We start from the raw sequence: 16,263 nt of genomic DNA on the forward strand, positions 1-16,263 counted from the left end.
ATAAGTTTGTCACATTAGAGTAAAGGGAAAAGAAGCAAAACAGCAGAACAAATGTCCTTACTGATTGGACCAATTTTTTTTCTGTTCAATGCCAATACACGCTATTTATTCCATAGGATTCCCTGGTTTTCACAGGATTCAAATCTGATAAAACATTCTACTGTCCCTGCATGACTTAATTTCAGGTCTTCACTGAGATCACTGGATGCCTTAGTAAACATTACTTGTATCCATATTGCCATTCATAAAATTAGGGCCATATTGTGCCAAATTAATGTATCTGAAGCACAAATGAGAATGTTCCATCAATAAAGAGCACAAAGGAGGAGAGATATCTAGGGCAAGCTATAAATACCACAGGATAATCCTCTTAAAAGGAAGGCCCATTTCCATTTTATGTTTTCAAGCTGTGGGTAATGATGGCTGGAAATGACTATTTTTTAATTCTCCATAAGTTAAAACTCAGGCTTGAAGCTGCAAAGGACTTTATAGCATAGTAGGTTTTGTTCCTCAGTAGTTGTAGTGGACTACAGAGGGCTTGTCAGTAACAGTTATGTGTATATATATATATATATGTATACTTGCATGTATAATACATATGCTATACAAATGTATAGCTCTGGAGTCCTCAGTACATGAAAGACATGGACCTGTTGGAAAGTGGCCAGAGAAGGGCCACAATAATGATCAGAGAGATAGAAAACCTCTCCTAAGAGGAAAGGCTCTCTCAGCTGGGGTCATTGAGCCTGGAGAAGAGAAGGCTCTGGCAAGACCTCATTGCAACTTTTCAGTTCTTAAAAAGGGCCTAGAAGAAAGATGGGGAGAGACTTTTCAGCAGGGCCTGAAAAACTTCAACTGACAGAGTTTAAACTGACAGAGGAAAATTCAAGCTGGACATGAGGAAAAAATGCTTTAAAATGAGGGTGGTAAAATACTGGCGCAGGATGCCCAGAAGAGGTGGAGGCTGGAAACATTCAAGGCCAGGCTGGATGTGGTTCTCGGAGACCACTCTATGTGAAGATGTCCCAGCTCATTGCAGGGTGTTGGCCTAGATGAGCTTTAGATGTCCCTTCTAACCCAAACAATTCTGTGATTCTGTGACTCTGCATACTTAGTATATGCATGTGTATTTATATTATAGGTATGTAATGATATGTATGTAATGATATGTAATGATAGTTATATAGGTATATATACATGTGTGTGAGAGAGAAGTCAAGATGTTTTTTAAGCTCTGGAAGAAATATAAGCTAGTGCTATTATTTCCAATAAGTGACCTTTGGGAAGTATCGTTAAGCATTATTGTTGATGAGTAATAACCCTTTTCAATGTTGGCTCTTCAAGCAAAGGCATGACACTTGTTAGAGTTATTAAATTCTTTCTCTCTTCTTTATTTTCTCCCTGATGTTCTGTTGTCTCATCCAGATAGCTTTGAACTGGTACTTTCTGAATGCATTCTCACTGTCAGCTCAGAGGTTTTGTATTTTGCTGGCGATGATGCCTAAAATGAACCAAGCACCTTGTGACTGAACATGCTGCCAGCGTAACAGATGGATGTGATTGTTGGCAACTAAGAAGCCTTATGAAACATGGGTATCAAATCATTAGACATCATTTTTGATTCAAAACTACTCTAATCAGGTTGACAGAGTTATTTTAAAATGTAAACTATAATTCTTAAGCATATAGTTTGAGTGTTACTTGCATAACCTTGAGCTGTTATACTTTTGTGTCTTCAAGATTAATGTTTAATTAAGTGGTGAAACTTCCATCTTACAAAATAAGGGCAGAGGACTTATAACCTGTGCTGGCTTCTTAGACTGTAATTTGTATGGTACAATATCAGTATCATGTCATATATCCTGCTCCTTTTCACACATCTAGATCATTGTTGAATTCTTTGCAGGGATTAATTTATACTTGTATTTTAATGTCACATATATTGCTGTATTTCAAGTGGTATTCTTTTATTGTAGCTAATATAATTATGACAAAATAAGGTGACATTTCTGAGATATAACTGACCTACTGCTATTTTTCCGTCCTTTTCTGCCCCACATGGAGAGAAAATATTGTACAAAAAACAGTGACAGCTAGTTTTTTTTAATATCCCACTGCATGCTTATCTGCACCTGAGTCCATAATTTGATACAAAGGCACTAACTCACTCATGTCAAACCATACTGGTTTTCATTCAGGTTTTCTGATTCTAAATCAGTGAAGTGCTTTAAAATACTTACCTTCAAAGATGAACAGTAGACTTTCTTTTTTGAAAATAGTTGGTTGGCTATCTTATTGAGTACAGAATACTTGGGATCCTCTGGTTCATTGTATCTGCTCAGCATGATCCCCATAAACCAAGATCCTGCCCTTCCTTATTAGATGTTATTCTTTGTTAGCTCTTACAGAGCTTGCTGTTTCAGAAGGTGGAGGGGTATGCTGATATGTGGAAACTTGTGGTGTATAATTTGTTTTCACATAGTGTTGACATCCAGATAAATGATAGACAATGTTTGCTTTGAGGAATGGTGTCATGGTTTAAACCCAGCCACAAAGCTCGTTCACTCACTCCCCCCATTTTTTTTCCTCCCACTTTCTTTCCTTCCACCCCCCCACCCCCGACCCTCCCCTCTTCCAGAGGGATGGGGATGAGAATTGAGAGAATGTAACTCCCATGGGTTGAGATAAGAACAGCCCAGTAACTAAGGTATAACACAAATCACTACTGCTACCACCAGTGATAATAATGATAAGAGAAAATAACAAGAGAAGAGAATACAATACCACCGCCAAACGAGTTCAACCTCCCTGAAGAGAGACCGTACCCTACTGGGTAACTCCCAGTTACCTCCCTGGGCATGACGTACTGCGGTATGGAATACCTCTTTGGCTAGTTTGGGTCAGGTGTCCTGTCTCTGCTTCCTCCCGGCCTCCCCTCGTTCCTGGCAGAGCATGAGACTCACAAATTCCTTAGCCAGAATAAACATTAGTTAGCAACAATTAAAAACAATCGATGTTATCAGCTCTCTTCCCAAGCTGGAAGTTAAAACACAGAGCTTGCACCAGCTACTAAGGAGAAAAACGGTTCCTGGTAAACCCAGGACAGGAATGGAAAGAAGGTGTTCTAGGAAAAAAAAGAATATTACAGCTTATAAAATCACTGTGATAAGTTGAATTAGCGCATTAAACTGAGCACATTAATTATTTAAGCCAAAACCAAATATTTCTACTTCATATTTAAAATTCATGTCTGAGAGAGATTTTTATTTTTTTTTCTCCCTACATCCTGAGATAGTTTCATTTCAAGCTGCTTTATCCTCTGAAATCCGATGTACTATTTATAGAGATGGGAAAGCTAGTATATGGCAAGTAGAAGCGTCATTCAAGGCAGGCAGTTCTGCATCCTTATCGTAAATGTGCTTGAAATGACAATAGAGAATATGCAGGAGGAATTTAATGGTGTTTCCTAGTGAATACTTAGTGAACTTGGTCTTAAAGTTCAAGAAGGCTTCCGAGTTTGCATTTATTCTACTTCTCAAGTACACCTAAGGATACCTGGAGATAAAAGAATCACAGATCCTTAAGACTATATGAATATGAAGTAAAAAGAGAAAGGGGATCATTTATAATGCAGTGTCAGCGTTTCTGATTTTAAAACATAATAATGTATGCATTTTGTATCTATCCGAAGTGGCAGATTCTAAGATGAAACAGTAGCAAACCTTCACCAGTGTCCATGTAGCTGTGCAGATTTATTAGACTCTTGCCTATTCAATGAAGTCCAAATCTAGGATTTATTTTTTATTTTTTTTATTACACTTAAACCATCATGAAACCACATATTACTCAAATTTTGTTACTAGGTGCCCAGTCTGTCACTCTTCTTCAAATACACAGAGAATTAGAATATGGTCTGGGGACAGAGGGGCACCCTCAAACTGAGGAATTAATCAGAATACATACAAATGTACACATTTGTATACTAAGCGCATTGGAAGAGAGGAAGGGGAATTGCTAGGAAGAAAATTCAACCTATGCATTTCCAGGGCTGACTACCATTAATAAGTATAGGCACCCGCACTGAGATGTGGGATTAGGTATTGGGTAGTTTGAAGAGTCAGGAAAACCTGTAATTGCAGGCTTTGGAAGCAGTATGCCTGCTGTTGAAATTGTAGGCATCTTTCAGGAATTCAAAGCAAGGCTTTCAGGTTTGTTCCTTGGCAATTGCCTTCTGAATGAGTTTCTGCAGCAAAATACCTCGACTACATTTCAGCGGCAACTCTTTTCAGTGCTGTTCAATGTACACAGGATTTTCAGGTGTACTGTGACAGCATATACTCCCTCTCTTACTGAAATAATTTTATTTCATTTCAAGAAAAGCAGCAGATCAAGGCTGGTTGAAGTGTGCTGTTCCTGTTTGGAAGTGGCAGAGTAACATGTTAGTATTGGCATGCAGTGTATGTGTCGTGGGTGCTGATACAGAAGGAGATTGCGAAAGTAAATAAAATTTAAAGGAAAAGGGAGGAGAAAGAAAACAGATAGCTGGGTTTACTACTTTTGAGTTTAAACCGTTTGCTTTTAGGACTCCAATTGTGTGAATCATGTTAGTATCTGCCAAACCTTAATCACAGTAATAGTGCCTTTGATTTCAGTGTGATTTTTGATTACATGAGTAAAGTTAAGGATGTGCAAGAACTTGCAAAAGTAAAACAAAAGTAGGCATGGTGCTAATATATTTATACTCTCTCACCCAGTTATATATCATAATGCTGCATGTCCAAGTGAAATAACACAGGGGAACAGCAGGTTACTGCTAACTTTTTTCTAATTCAGGCTTCGTTCTGAAGGCAAGTCTTTCTGTAATTGCACTGGCTCTGTTTTCTAAACCACCTGTGTTTCTAGTTGTGCTTATTTCAGGAACTAAAGCTTATGTTGGACAGGAAGTAATCAGAAATCTCATGAAATATTCTCAGTATCAGTAAGCATTTAGAACAAGACAAAAATAGGTATTTTGAAAAAAACGCAAGTGCAAATGCAGGAGAAGTATAATATTTACATTGGACAGGGTTTTTTCATTAGAAAATCTGTCACATATTTGAGTTTTTCTGTGACATGCTAACTACTTTTATTTTATATTTATTTTTATATTTTATATATTTTTATATTATTTTAATACATTTTACATTATTTAAATTATTCCAACATACTTCTTTCAGCAAAGGGTGTATCTTCCCTTCTGGTCATGCCTGCACTTTCAGCTACCATCAGTGGAAGGTCTGCCCAAAATTAAAGATTTCTTGTGCTTTAGGGCTTACCAGAATCTTGACAGCAGGAGGGATTGCTGCTTAGCATGCTGTCTGGTATTATCTCATCACTTTTGTGTGTCCTGCTTCAGTTTCTCTCAGCCTTTCTTGTTTCTGTTGAGACATTCCTAAAAGAGACTGGGAAGTGAGCTGTTTTAACACTTCACATTTAGGTATAGTGAGAAACTTATCAGCTTATTACCGTGGAGTACCAACCATATCACCACCAGACTTCTCCCTGAGAGGCACTGGGGGATCCTGCTTATACTGGGAAACTTCACAGGGCTTCATGGCTCTGAGGCTCTGAACTCTTCATGGCACCCCAGGCGCTAATGCAGCCAGTAACACTAGGTCCTCATGTGTTCACTGGTCTCCATCTCTTCTCCTTTTACACCTGTGCTCTGGTTTCCACATATCAAGGTCAGATGGAAGTCATGGTGCACTCACCAGGAGCAGCCCCTCAGTGTGCATCTGCAGGTCCCTTTCTAAATGTTAAAGTCTTCGTTGACAGAGATAAAATCTCACTTTTGTTCCCCAGGGATTGATAGATAACCTGAACTTTGTCCCAAGGAATCCAAGCATGGCTATCCTTTTGTGGGATGCTCCCTATGATATTATCAATGATTTGTGATATGAGAGGTCCAGGTTCATCTTTCAGTTTTGACCAAAGATGTTCATTTTCCTGGCATGACCTAACCATCATAATAGGATAGAGAGAAAGCAGCAAGGGAGAGGGTGAGGAGTCTTTCATGCTGTTGAAATTGTTCCTCAAATAGTGGTCCATATGTACAACAAAAAAATTAAAAGCCAGTTTTTCAGTAAAGAAGGGAAAAAAACCCATTTTAACACATTTTTAGGAATGCTTCAAAGCATGTATAATCCTTTCATATACTTTCGAACAGCATTATGAAAAGGATTTCAAACCAGGAACAGCTTCTGAAAATTAATTGAGGCTCAGCACATATGTACAAAGCTGCTGAGCAGTGCTACTGAAACTGAGTTATATTTTGGTATTCAAATCTTTGGAGACCTGTATAGGGAAAAACTGATGTTTCTTTCAAGTATGAGTACCTTCAGCGTTCAATGAAACTTCAGTAGATATTTCAGGATAATTTAGGAGGTGGGCTTCCAGTTTTTACATTAATATTTCTGCAGATGCTTTTCTTGAGCTCTTCCCCTCAGTTGTTTTGGGCTTTTTTCAAGTAGCTTCTTCTCATACAGTATATTGTGCACGTTTATAACCTCCCGTCGTTCTGAAAATAACTCCAAAAAAAAAAAAAAAAGTAAAAAAATAATTATAGCAAGAGCAGTGCCAGTAAGGACACTGAGATCCACACTGCTCTGGAAAGTATTGTCAAGCAGTGTGGTTACTGGCTAGTGTCAGAGATACTGTGGATCTTATAGTCACAGTCAGTACATGTTTGGGGAACGCAGAGTTAGTGTTCCTCACTATTAGCCCTTCAGTGCATCAGAAGCCTGTAGGGAATGAGGCTGAAAAAGTCACAGCTTCATTTCTCACTAGTTTAATGAAGTGAGTGGTAGACTTTGAAAGAGACCACTTGATTCATTTCTTGGCAGGAGCCATTGCAGAATTCCTCATTAGGATGTCTCTTTCAGTCTCTCTAAATTGTGGTGATCAAACAAAGCCTGTCCAGGATTGGAAAGAAATCAACCTTTAAATGTGTTTAGGACAGAATATTATTATTATTTTTTTTAATTTTTTTAAGGAAAAAAAAAAAAAGGGAGGGAAGGGAGGAATCTGGTAAAGTTACACAGGATGGGATAAAATAAGATCCAGATAAAAACTTTGCTTGTATTAGGTCCAGATTAGCTTCTATTATATGGGAGATTCTAGTTAGATCAAATGGAAGGTTTCTCTGTAGGGATGGAAAACTGCTAGCACCAGATTTATAATATGAATGCTCACAAAAATATTGTGAGCGCTTTCTTTTCCACTGTGTTTCTCCACCACTTAGGGGGGAAAAGGGGAATCCTGAGGTAAAGTAATTCTAAAAAGCTTTTGCAAATAATTTCCAGAGTTTATCTAAAATTTAATGGGCTGCTGTCCTGGGTTCAGCTGTAACAGTCATTTTTCTCCTTAGTAGCTGGTGCTGTCCACAGGCTGACTGGCTACCAAAGTGTAGAAAAGTCATACAAGAATTCAGTCATCAGTGTATTCCTGTATTCCTCTTTCCTAAGGGCACCTTCCTTCTTCATCTATACATTGTTAAAAATAAAAGGGTGGGTTGAATGTACCTGTAGCTCTTACTGATATTGCCTTCTAAAAGGCATTTGTAAAGTATTTTTACTTTACTTACACAACTGTTTTCATCATTGTTTCTTTTTTTTCAATTGAGATTGTTCTGTTTTGTAAAGGCAGATTTATTAGGAGATATAAAGCATTTGGCTGGAAGGCCATACTGGGACCAAGAGAGAATTGAAGATTCTGTATAGTGACCTTTTAGACTACTTTTCCACTGCAAACAATTCCCAGTGAAGTAAAGACATTTAAGTAGGGTAGATTTATCTTATTCCTTTGGTTGTTCTTTCTCAGAAGGTGTCATTTAACTGATCCGTTTGATTTCATATAAAAAGTAGCAAAAAAATCAGAACAAGAATGGCATCATGTGTATCTCTAAAAAGGTTGTAATAGAAAAAAGGCAGAGGTATCTCATATTAACAAAAATAGATTGCATGCTATTTTTCGGGTGTGATTTACAAAACTTTATCTTTAATTATTGATTCATCCAAAGGGCAGTGGAATATCTCAGTTGCTCTGTAATCCCTTCACAAGAAAGCTAATGTCTGAGTCAGAGGTAATTGTTTTCTGACTTTTGACTCATAGAATCATAGAATAGTTAGGGTTAGAAAGGACCTTTAGGTCATCAAGTTCCAACCCTCCTGCCATAGGCACGGACACCTCACACTAAACCATCCCACACAAGGCTTTGTCCAACCTGGCCTTGAACACTGCCAGGGATGGAGCATTCACAACCTCCCTGGGCAATGCATGCTAGTGCCTTACCACCCTTACAGTAAAGAACTTCCTCCTTATATCCAGTCTAAACTTCCCCTGTTTAAGTTTCAACCCATTACCCCTTGTCCTGTCACTACAGTCTCTGACGAAGAGTCCCTCCCCAGCATCCCTATAGCCCTCCTTCAGATACTGGAAGGCTGCTATGAGGTCTCCACGCAGCCTTCTCTTCTCCAGGATGAACAGCCCCAACTTCCTCAGCCTGTCTTCCTACGGGAGGTGCTCCAGTCCCCTGATCATCCTCGTGGCCCTCCTCTGGACTTGTTCCAGCAGTTCCATATCCTTTTTATGTTGAGGACACCAGAACTGCACACAATACTCCAAGTGAGGTCTCACGAGAGCAGAGTAGAGGGGCAGGATCACCTCCTTTGACCTGCTGGTCACGCTCCTTTTGATGCAGCCCAGGATACAGTTGGCTTTCTGAGCTGCGAGCGCACACTGAAGCTGGCTCATGTTAAGTTTCTCATCGAGCAACACCCCCAAGTCCTTCTCCACAGGGCTGCTCTGAATCTCTTCTCCACTTAACCTGTAGCTGGGCTTGGGATTGGTCCGACACAGGTGTAGGACCTTCCAAGAAATGGCTCTTCAAATGCCATTTTTTAAATACCCTGTAGGGGAACCAGAGTCAGTGTATTAGGTGAACGTAATTTATGGAAAGATGCAGTCTTTTATTTTTTGGATCTTTTTATTGTTCTTTCCCTTGAGTTACTTGCTGTTCTTTTATGGCTGTCTAAAACCATGATGTAATAAGCATATATACTAATACTGTTAGAGTGTCCTTCTCTTAGATGGAAAGCCTTACAAGGCTAGATGAGCTCTATCTGGCTGGTCATCATCGTGCTTGTAGTAAGGATGGGTAAAGCACTTCTCAAATCTTTGTTCGCAAAGCCAAGCCATCAATACTGTTAGTATAAAATGGTCAGACTAATGATGGTTTTGCAAGTATTTGGAATTAATTTTGTAAAAAATGTACACTAAGCATTAGTTAAATGTTTTCTGCTTTATTTCCCTTTATTTAACAACCAGGCCTCCGTTTTGCTCAAGGAGACCAGCCCTGCAGAACTACTGAAAATGCACTGATGTCAGACAGCTTTTCAGTTCTTTTCGGGTTTTTCTGGACTCCTAGGTACTCTCTCTCTGAAAATCAAACACATTTACCTATGTATCTGTCATGGTTTAAACTCAGCCACGCAGTCTCTCTCTCACTCCTCCCTTTCCTCCCGCCCTCTCTTGGAGGGATGGGGAGGAGAATCAAAAGAATGTAACTCCCACTGGTTGAGATAAGAGCAGTCCAGTAACTAAGGTATAACACAAACCACTATTGCTACCACCAATAGTAATAATGATAAAGGAAATAACAAGGGAAGACAATACAACTGCTCATGACCCACCTACCAATAATACCAAGCCCGACCCTGGAGGTGAACTAGCCCTTCCGGGTAACTGACCCCAGTTTATATAGTGGGCATGACGTGCTGCGGTATGGAATATCACTTTGGCTAGTTTGGGTCAGGTGTCCTGTCTCTGCTTCCTCCCAGCTTCCCCTGCTCCCTGGCAGAGCATGAGACTCAGAAAGTCCTTGCTCAGGCTAAACATTACTGAGCAGCAACTAAAGACATCGGTGTTATCAGCGCTGTTCCCAGGCTGAAAGTCAGAAACACAGCACTGCACCAGCTACTAAGAAGGAGAAAAATGACTGCTACTGCTGTACCCAGGACAGTATCCAGTAAGTCCTGCAACCTGACTTAGCTTTCAGCATTTTAGGAGAATGATTTCTAATGCAAGCAAGGGTTAAGTTTCTCAAGCAGAGAAAAATTTGTACACTGAATGATACCCTATTTGGAGATGCATGGCTTATTGCTTTTCTTGGGATATTTTGAAATGTTATATCAGCTTTGTAAGTTGTTTATGTATGTATTTGAGTATATATTCTGTTGATTTTAACCTAATACATTGTGCAGAGTGTAGCATTGCATATACATTCATTGAAGTTACAGTAGCGCAAACATCATGTGATTAAGAACCATCTTAATGGATTCATTTAGGTTGGAGTGACAAAGGAAGCCTGATCACCACTAGTAGGCTTTCAGGAACATCCAGCTGCAAGCTTTACAACTCTATTGTTCCTTAAGGCAGTTTTGAAAGAATAACTTTCTGTATTATTTCTTTTTAAATGAAGCTTTAGAGACTGTATCAAACCATTATGTAAAAATTCTAAACCACAGATTTTTGCACACACGCACACACACCAGCGTTACACTATTACATTAGTGGTCAAACATCTGTCAAAATTAATGACAAAACTACACTTCTACTGAACGTGAGGCTCAGTATTTGGTCTGTACCATGCCTAAGATGATCCTCCTTGCATAATCTGTATTGTCATTCTATTTTGAAATCCTTATTATGCATCCTGGTTTTATGAGGCTACTTGAGTCAGAAAATATACTAATAGGAAGATTTAGTTTTTCAACCTTTGCATATTATTATTGGGAGGAGTCTGAAAAAACAAGTATTATTATTAACCTTGCATGAAGGGAAAAATATTCTGATATATTCTGGATGTATTTGCTTGACAGAAGGATTTTACTCAAAATTCTACTTCTGGAAACATTCATCTTCTCTTGCTGTGTTGTGCATATTGTCTGGTCTCTGAAGTTTATTTAAGACAGGAAAGCCTATAGGAAGGTCAGTGCTTGACACTTTTCCATCCTTCCCAAACTCTTTTATTGCAGTTGTCTGAAGCCAACCAAAGCAACCTATCACAGTACTACACTTCTGGTAAAAGTTCCTTCTTTTATGTCATGATGAGAAGAAGAAAAGTTGGTTGTTAAAAGTGATGTGTTTTATAGCTTCTGCATGTGACTGTTACTGATCTCAGAAACAGTGGTACCCGTTGCTTGAATCATTTCCAACATTTTTAATCTGAGAAAAATAATGTATGTGTCATGGTTTAAGCTCAGCCGTAAATCACGCAGTCGCTCTCTCACTCCCCACCTTTCCTTCCCCCACTCCCGAAGGGATGAGGAGGAGAATCAAAAGAGTGTAACTCCCACAGGTTGAGATAAGAACAGTCCAGTAACTAAGGTATAACACAAACCACTACCGCTACCACCAATAATAATAATGATAAAGGAAATAACAAGGGAAGAAAATACAACCGCTCACCACCCTCCAACCGATAATACCAAGGCTGACCCTGGCAGTGAACTAGCCCTTCCGGGTAACTGCCCCCAGATTATATAGTGGGCATGACATGCTGTGGTATGGAATATCTCATTGGCTAGTTTGGGTCAGGTGTCCTGTCTCTGCTTCCTCCCGGCTTCCCCTGTGTTCTGGGTTTAGCAGTAGCAGTCAGCGCTGTCTGTTACAGTCGAAGTCTGAGTAGCGGCTGTACTTGTTGCTGGGGTAGCTGCACTGACTGTTGCTTTGCCTGCAGATGCAGGGGCATTTCTTTCCTTTTGAAGGTGCTGGATAGTGTTGAACAAGGCCCTGTAAGCATAGGCCAAGCCCCAGCAAGTTGCCATGATTTGTCCGTCTCTGGTACGGCCAGACTGACAACACACCTCCTTTAAGTGTTTTACTAATTCTTCCAAATTTTGCACTTGTTCGGTGGTGAAATTCCAAAGTACTGGAGGGGCCCACTGACCTAGATACTTGCCCATACTATCCCACACACCCTGCCACTCATGGCTATCCAGCCCCGGGGAAAATCGCTTGGTCTTCCTATATCGTCGTTTAACCCCAGACAAGGCCCAAACCTGACTCTGCTTAACTCTTGAAATCGGACGAGATGGTCCTGGGCAAAACACACTCTGTATGCGTGCCGACATGGTGATCCCCATCACAATCAACAAACAGGTCTCAGCAGTATTAAAAGGCCATTCAGAAACTTCAAAACTCTCAAATGATGCTGTAAATGGTCTGGGAGTGGGGCTGGGAGGGTAAAAGAATGTGTCCTTCACAGGTTAACCACCTGAGAAGGAGAAAAAAGATGTGTAATTGCTAAGCATTTTTATTATATACCTCCCAAAGTATAAAGGTGGTGACCACACTGGGAACATAAGACCAATCAGTTTCATGATCAATGATTCTATTGTATTACAAGTCATTACCGTAAAGTACAATGAGACAAGAACCTTAGCCAAAGGCCCCCAGCCAATAAACATTAACACAGCAAATACTGGCTGTAAGTAAGGTACGATATACTGAAACTGTGAGATCAAGAGGAACAACTTTGAGAGCCAATAAATCAGCGTTGTGACTAGCGGCTATTAATCTAAAACAATGAATGCTTATCACAAATACGATTAGACGCACTCCAGTCAGATCTGTCATTATCTCAACCCCTCATGCCCCACGTTGGGCGCCAAAAAGAACTGTCTCCCACTTTCTCCCTCTTTCTTTCCTCCACCACAACCCCTCCCCGCTCTGGGAGGGATGGGGAGGAGAATCGAGAGAATGTAACTCCCACGGGTTGAGATAAGCACAGCCCAGTAACTAAGGTATAACACAAATCACTGCTGCTACCACCAATGATAATAATGATAAGAGAAAATAACAAGGGAAGAGAATACAACACCACTCGCTGAATGAGTTCGATCCCCCCCCAGAGAGAGCCCATACCCTTCTGGGTAACTCACGGTTACCTCCCTGGGCATGACGTACTGCGGTATGGAATACCTCTTTGGCTAGCTTAGGTCAGGTGTCCTGTCTCTGCTTCCTCCCGGCCTCCCCTCGTCCCTGGCAGAGTATGAGACTCACAAAGTCCTTAGTCAGAATAAACATTACTTAGCAACAACTAAAAACAATCAGTATTATCAGCTCTGTTCCCAGACTGAAAGTCACAACACAACCCTGCACCAGCTACTAAGAAGGAGAAAAACTGACTGATACTGCTAAACCCAGGACACCCTGCTCACTGGCAGAGCATGAGACTCAGAAAGTCCTTGCTCAGACTAAACATTACTGAGCAGCAACTAAAAACATTGGTGTTATCAGTGCTGTTCCCAGGCTAAAAGTCAGAAACGAAGTGCTGCACCAGCTACTAAGAAGGAGAAAAAATGACTGCTACTGCTGAACCCAGGACAGTATCCACCCCTTATTCCATACCATTCATGTCATGCTCAGATCCCACATTTTCAATATACCATCACTCTTGTCTTAGTCCACTCTTATCTTAGTGTGTGGACCAATCCCTATAAAGCTGCTGAGTCCATCTGGTACATGATGTTGGGCTCCATCTCTTGTAACAGTCTTTCAGAGTAGGAGAGGCTGTGTGCAGTGTTCACACTTGTGAATAACCTGGGCAATAGTGTTCTCTCTATCATGAGTTCATCTGCATGTTGCATCTCTGCCCTGATGGCCTGAAGTGTCATGGGCCCACCAGACTCAAAATAATTCACTCTCTGCTTCAGCAGTTTCTGCAACTTGTTGTTGAGGACTCCATACAGCTGCCTTCCATCTCCGACACTTCCAAAGCACTGGAGGGGCCCAGTGGACTAGATACTTGCCCATACTGTCCCCCACACCCTGCCACTCATGACTGTCCAGCCTTGGGGAAAACCTCTTGGTCCTCCTATATCATCATGTAACCCTAGACAAGACCCAAACCTGACTCTGCTTAACTCTTGAGATCAGACAAAATGAGCGTGGGTAGAACATATTCTCTATGTGTGCCGACATGGTGATCTCCATCACAATGAGTAGGCAGATCCCAAGGGTACCCAAAGGCCATTCAAAACCTTCAGAACTCTCAAATGATGCTGCTGTACTTGTCACTGGGGCTGGTGTAGCTGCTGTGCTTGCCGGCTCTCTTACCACCAGCTTCTCTTTTTCTGAGTTCAGATCTTCCTCCTCTGCCTTGCTGGGAAATGCTGCGTGGTCTCCTGCATCCTCCACTTGTCCCAGGTGCCCGAGGCTGGACCCAGCTGGGGCTCCCAAAGGTGATATCTTGCTCTCCACATCCTCCTGGGGCTTGTGCTTGCCAGGTTCGGCAGGTGGCTGCCAGGGGATGCTCTCAGCAGCTGCAGGGCTGGGCTTGGCCACGGGGGCCCGTTCCTCTGCTGCCTCCTCCCACTGCTCGGCAGCAGCCTCCTTCCCCTCCTCAACCGCCCCAACCTCCTTCACCAGCAGCCTCCCCCTCCCGTCCTCCGGCCTCGCTCCCACCGCCGCTTGGTCCCTGGGGCCACTCTCCCCGGCTAGTTCTGCTGCCAGCAGCTCCCGGGGCCGCTCTGCCTCAGCTCACTGCAGCCTCACGAAGACGGAGGCGAGGATGAGGGCCAGGATGGTGAAGACCAGCGGGATTGCGAAGTACAAGTCCACCGCCACATCCATCCCGCCCTGCTGCTGGAGCCCACCCATATTACAAGTCATTACCATAAAGTACAGTGAAACAAGAACCTTAGCCCAAGCCCCTCATCTGATAAACACTAACACAGCAAATACTGGCTGTAAGTAAGGTACGACATGCTGAAACTGTGAGATCAAGAGGAACAACTTTGAGAGCCAATAAATCAGCATTGTGATGAGTGACTATTAATCCGAAACAATGAATGTTTATCACAAATACTATGACACACTCTGATAAGATCTGTCATTATCTCAACCCTTCGTGCCCCACACTGGGCGCCAAAAAGAACTGTCATGGTTTAAGCTCAGCCATAAATCATGCAGGCACTCTCTCACTGCCCACCTTTCTTTCCCCTGCACCCGGAGGTTGGGGAGAAGAATTTAAAGAATGTAACTCCCACAGGTTGAGGTAAGAACAGTTTAGTAACTAAGGTATAACACAGTAATAATGATAAGGGAAATAACAAGGGAATAGAATACAACCACTCACGACCTGCCGCCTGGTAATACAAAGCCTGACCCTGGCAGTGAGCTAGCCCTTCCAGGTAACTGCCCCCCGTTTGTATAGTGGGCATGACGCACTGTGGCGTGGAATACCTCTTTGGCTAGCTTGGGTCAGGTGTCCTGTTTCTGCTTCCTCCTGGCTTCCCCTCCTCCCTGGCAGAGCATGAGACTCAGAAAGTCCTTGCTCAGACTAAACATTACTGAGCAGCAACTAAAAACATCGGTGTTATCAGCGCTGTTCCCAGGCTGAAAGTAAAAACTATAGCACAGCACCAGATACTAAGAAGGAGAAAAAAATGACTGCTACTGCTGCACCCAGGACAGTACATGTTTTTTTTCTTTTAAACTTGGGGACGGTAGGAAACAAGCCAAGGAAATTCACATTTCCTGAGTATGTCAGTCATCATTTTGTATCTGAATCCTGTCTCATAATACAGTGCTCAAATGTATTCCATAAGATGAGATAGCAGCTGATCTCCGCAGAGCTACTTCTGTTCCTATCAGAGATGATTTTGATTTACAAAAGAGGCTCAAATTATTTTGACTGATGTTTCCAAGCTGTCGATGCACAGTAAGCTCAAGTGGAGCATTATCAAATCCCACAAGATCTGCCACATGCCGGGAGCCCCTCCCTGGCCCCGTGTTCCCCTCAGGTGCCTCATGTTCCCCTGAGGGAAGGTGCGTGCATGTCTGCATGGTGCCACTGGTGCTCTGAGGTGAGTAGGGGAAGACATGCTGTTAGGAGCTTTCTGAGGGATGAAAAATTGTTTTGTGGGGTCCAGAGAAGGACAACAGAGCTGGTGCAGGTTGTGGAGCACAAGCGTGATGGGGAAGAGCTGAGGGACCTAGCGGGGTCAGTCTGAAGACAGGAAGGCTCAGGGGAGACATTATCGTTCTCTACAACTGCCTGACAAGAGGAAGGAGCCAGGAGGGGCTGGGCTCTGCTCCCAAGGAACAAGGGATGGGACAAGAGGAACCAGCCTCAAGCTGCACGAGGGGAGGTTTAAATGGAGCTGAGGAACAATTCCTTCCCCAGAGGGTGCTCAGGCATTGGAACAGGCTGCCCAGGGC

General features: G+C 42.0%; 1 pseudogene; it reads right to left on the reverse strand.

Moving 5' to 3' along the window:
• Positions 1 to 8,800: 8,800 nt before the first annotated feature.
• LOC136009983 (uncharacterized) lies at positions 8,801 to 14,673 on the reverse strand (annotated as a pseudogene).
• Positions 14,674 to 16,263: the final 1,590 nt, after the last annotated feature.

This window comes from Lathamus discolor, chromosome 3 (assembly GCF_037157495.1).
Source record: "Lathamus discolor isolate bLatDis1 chromosome 3, bLatDis1.hap1, whole genome shotgun sequence".
Classification (NCBI taxonomy): Eukaryota; Metazoa; Chordata; class Aves; order Psittaciformes; family Psittacidae; genus Lathamus; species Lathamus discolor.